The following is a 4925-nucleotide window of genomic DNA, read 5'->3' on the forward strand; positions in this document are numbered from 1 at the left end:
ATATCACAAAATAAACTTTACTGGACAAAAAAAGATTGTTAAAAAATCTCAGAAAAAAAAAGACATCATGGAAAGATAGACATAGTGTACAGATAATGTTAAAATATTGTCACACAGGGCGAGAGAGAGTCATGGACATATACACACTAAAAAACGTAAGGTAGATAGCTAGTGGGAAGCAGCCGCATGGCACAGGGATATTGGCTCGGTGCTTTGTGACAGCCTGGAGGGGTGGGATACGGAGGGTGGGAGGGAGGGAGACGCAAGAGGGAAGAGATATGGGAACATATGTATATGTATAACTGATTCACTTTGTTATAAAGCAGAAACTAACACACCACTGTAAAGCAATTATACCCCAATAAAGATGTTAAAAAAAAAGATACAAAAAAAATAAATACAATAAAATAAAATATTGTCACAGGTATGGGAATGTATCATTTGAATATAAAAAATGTTATAAAGCAAAAGGTTGTCAAAATATAGGAGAGTTGTTTCGAAACACATGCAAAACCAAGATCATGAAGTAGTGGCAACTATTTCTAATGTATAACAGATACTGAAATGCCGTGGGGGAAATGAACAGAAGTATCTCCTGAAGTGGTAGTGACCAAGGACAGAGGTGGTTTTCAGAAGTTCAAGGGACATAGCTAATTAACCTACCACCTCCTTCAAATAAAAGTGAGACTCTCTTGGGAGAATCTAAGCCCATTAGCAGACACATCTTAGAGCAGTTAATGAAATGCTTCGTATTTCAGCAGAAAGAGATTTCAACGGTAAAAATGACATAGGAATCAGAAGCATACTTTGCTGTGACACTTGGTAGTTGACATTTTCCCAGTGACCACAAGTGTGAGATCCTCATGAGTCTGATGTCCCCCAGCTGCATGAATATCTGCACTCTCATTTCACCAAAGAACATGAACCCTGCTGGGTGCTCTGTATTCTGGGTGGAAAACTCCAACCAATTCTGTGTAGCCTAAATCAACATGGGCATCCACCACCGTTTTAAACTCATCACCCCACAGAGCTGGCCCAGCAGGCTTCATCTGGAAAATAACTGGCTCATAGACTCCTTTGGGATTTTTTTTTTCTAGTTTGCACTATGGTACCCCATAAATAATCTCAAACTCTTGCTTGTCAATGAGAGCCAAATTTGGAATAAGAAATTGTTCTTGGCATTCTTTATTCTTGGCCGAGCCTTTCTGAACTCCAGCTCAAGGAGCAAAACTATCATACTTCCAAACATGAAACACTTTATCCATCACGCCTCCAAATTCTGCACTCCAGAATCCAACCAGATCAGAGTGAGCTGTCTAAAGATGAATGGTTTTACTAATATTTTCCAGAAAGTCATTTATCTTTGAGGGTTTAAGGCAATAACTATGAAATTCATAGAATGTTCCATCATATTGTCAGGGGGCCCCCATAGCAAAAGATGAATGGATCTGAGGGGCAGGTGACCACGTGGTCAGAGCCCTAGTCAGGCCGCCTTGGAGGACAAGCGTGGCAGGGCTTTGGGTGCTGAGAAGGGCAGCCAGTCAGTGGTCCTCCTTTTACGGCTTTCCTAATGGAAATCAAGACCAGGCCAATTTTTAAAAGAGTAAATATCTTTTAATACTTAAAAGATCATAATTAAACATAATTGCGTGTGCCAATATCATTCTTATAAGGCAAGCTTTACCAAAGGAATCTTGTTTCTGTGTTGAGAGGCTATGAAGGTAAGTCAACACTTTACTGGGTCAAGATTTCAAGACGCCATTGTCAAACTATCCCTATGGACAATATAGATAAACTTGGACTGTATGCCGGTTAGGTAAGGAAGTTTCCTAACTAGCTGAATGACTGAATGTATACGCTGTTGATGAACTCAATTCTGTCTGAAGAAACATACTGTGTGGTAAGGGGGGCTAGGGTATGCTTTTCTTGCATAAACCATATATTTGGCACATTTTTAATGACTCATATAGATATACAGCAATCAGCTGCATATTTTGATGCAACTGTTTTGAAGATATTTTGACAGCCCAGTGAAACAATTTAAAGAATTTTCCTCAAGTGCCAATTAACATAATTACATACACACTCACTTCCTGATCTGCATCCCACTTCTGAGTGAATTTTAGAGGGGCAATAAGGTCAGATTCAGGGGTGAGATGAGGCTTTGTGACACTCATTATTCACGCTGCTAGGGCATGACAAAAGATGTGTTTATATTTTGATGCACCCCTTTCGATATGACCGAATCAAAGTAGTCACATCAAAATCCTTTTCCAGATCAGATTTCCATACATTTATCTGCATCACAGATTTTGGAACTCTACAGCACTAAGGATCTATCTCTTCAATACCCCGTAAGACATTTCCTTCCAGGTTGGCAATAACTCATTGTGCTTCTAATATATCTGAGGACAGAAAGATGGAGGCTGGTTTTAGAGTCAATATTTGCTAGATCTCCACCAAGTCAGATGTCATCTTCTTGCCTTTGGGAATACAGGTGAAGATGGCATATCATTCCAGGTTCTTTGTAAGTAATAGAAATAGACCCTGGCTGACAAAGCCAGAAAGGACTTTATAGGAAGGCTACTGGGTAGGGCTTTCATAGCAGAAAAGTCAAACAACCAGGTCTTGGGGAGGCCCATGGTCAGAGTAGCTCCAGGGAGCTCAGTAGAGAACCCAGACACAGCTCCTGCAGGAAGTACCATCAACAGCTTCAGTTCCACTGGCCAACTGTCCCTCTGTGTCTCTGACCAAGTTTCAAATCTTGTCTCCTTGCCCCCTGTCCTGTGACCAGGACTATTGGGGTCATGTGGATGGAGGAGAGCAATCTCCCCAAGGGAAGAGGAAGGGCACAGTTATCAGAAGAAAGGGGCAGTGTGCAGGAAAAGAAAGAAAAAAAATAGACCCACTAAAGACCTGAACTTCAGTCAAACACTCATTTTCAACTACAGGTTTGGCCTCACCTGCTTTATGTAAATAAGGGATTTAGTTGGCTGCAAGCACAGTAAGAGTGCTGACACAGCCTTGGTGGTCCCAGCATCAGTAAGATGGCACCCCTTCAGAGGTTCCAGCACAGCCATGGGACCTTCACCATGGCCCCCCGGGTAGCCCTCCTCTGTGATTCTGGTCTCTGGGACACATCCTCTCATTCATTCTCCACCTCTAGGAATGGTAGCTGCTTCCTGTAATTACGAATGTCTGGGTTATCTCACATTTGCCTTTTTGCCCACTTTGTCCTTCTGTAGCTATGTTAAAAAGCTCCTATGTTAATTTCCCTCTACTGGAAATGTTGAGAGTATTTCTATCTTCCTTTCCGGAGTCAGCAAATGCTGAAAACCCAGGTGATGTCCACAGTAGGATGTTTGGTGAGGGAGGCTGATACCATGCGGTACTTGGAATGCATGTCTTGTTCAAAGGAAGACTTAGGGATAGACTTCAACTATCTGAAGAGCTTTCATCTGAAAAAGGGATTATATTTATCCCCTGTAGTTCCGGAGGGCAGAACTAGGATTAGTGAGCAGAAATTTCTAGGAAGCAGGTTTCAGCTCAAAATAAGGAACTATCCTCTAAGCCCTTGAACTGCCCCCAATGGAATGCACTGGGCAACTTTTACTGGAGGTTAGTCAAGCAGAGGATTGGTTTTCATCCCTCTGAGACACCGGAGAGGTGCCCACCAGAGTGACATGCTGGGCCAGATCAACTCTTGAGGCCCCAAAGTCCTGCAGAATCTGTAGGCTTTAATTAAAGATTCAGTCATTTTCTATTGGAACTCGAGAACAAAGCTGGGGTGCTTGGTGACCTGCAGAAAACAGTATCAATTATCCTCTAAGATTTATCTTGGCTCCAGCGTACTTTAAAACAATCACTCTTATTCTAAGACTGAAAAATTCAACTTCCCACCATTGTACACCCAGCTGAAGCGGACACCCATTAGTAGGAAGATTCCCTTCATTTGCTCCCCTCTCTGCTTCTAGCTGGGTTCACTCTGTGTCCCTGTGATTTATGCCCAGAGGTCCTTTGGAGGAGACAAAGGTGACTACAGCCCACAACTAATGGAATCAAAGGATTCGAGTGTTCTGGAAAGACCTGCTCACCCTTGTGAATCTCCTCTGATGGATCCAAATCCCTGAGGCTGAGGCTTCCCGTATCAGTCCTGGATTCACAAGGATGGGCAGACAGTTAGGAGGGAACCAGACAAGTCTTCAAAACCTTTATGAGATTATCTTCCTGCCAGCTTGACAATCCCACCACCTTTCCAATTCTTGCTACAGCTGTCAATAACTTGTGCACATCTGTACAGCCCGCCCTTCTGCTGTTCGGGGCACACGAGTCTCAAAACAGCTCTTCTCCATACACCAGTTTTCCTTTCCTGGAGCAAAACACCCTTCATTCGCATTGTGGCAATTTGGGGGGTAGGTGGGGGGGAAGCTATTCCCCTTTGAGCCCTGCTAAACCAAATGTAGAAACGTAACATTCTAACCTCTAATACGCTCAGAAAATGGTAACTTCTAAGCACACTAAAAGAAGTGTTCTCTTACATTTTCCAATGGGAACACTGGAGGAGAGAGGAAACACAATGAGTCAAAACCCCAGATATAACAGGACCAGAAATTAAACTTCATTTTGCCCTAGTCCAGGGATGCTCCCCTCACTCACACAGTCTTATTGCTTCAAACGATCCTACATTATGAGAGAGAAATCCATAGAATTAAGAGTTTTGGTGGCTCAGCCCAGCTTTCTAGCGAGCACGGGTTCAACTGACAGCAGGCCATCTGTGACCAGGAGGTTGCCCCTTTTGCCAACACAACCCTTCATGGATCATTTTACTTTCCATCTGCTTCCCCTAAATTTGTCCCAATATTTTTGTCATTTTAACATTTGTCATACGTCCTACTCTAAGGGTGTGATTGCCCAGGAAACAAAGG

General features: G+C 42.9%; 1 pseudogene; it reads right to left on the bottom strand.

Moving 5' to 3' along the window:
• Positions 1–794: 794 nt before the first annotated feature.
• On the bottom strand, positions 795–4396 carry LOC137204027 (protein NipSnap homolog 3A pseudogene; annotated as a pseudogene).
• Positions 4397–4925: the final 529 nt, after the last annotated feature.

This window comes from Pseudorca crassidens, chromosome 12, assembly GCF_039906515.1.
Source record: "Pseudorca crassidens isolate mPseCra1 chromosome 12, mPseCra1.hap1, whole genome shotgun sequence".
In the NCBI taxonomy this organism is placed as follows: domain Eukaryota; kingdom Metazoa; phylum Chordata; class Mammalia; order Artiodactyla; family Delphinidae; genus Pseudorca; species Pseudorca crassidens.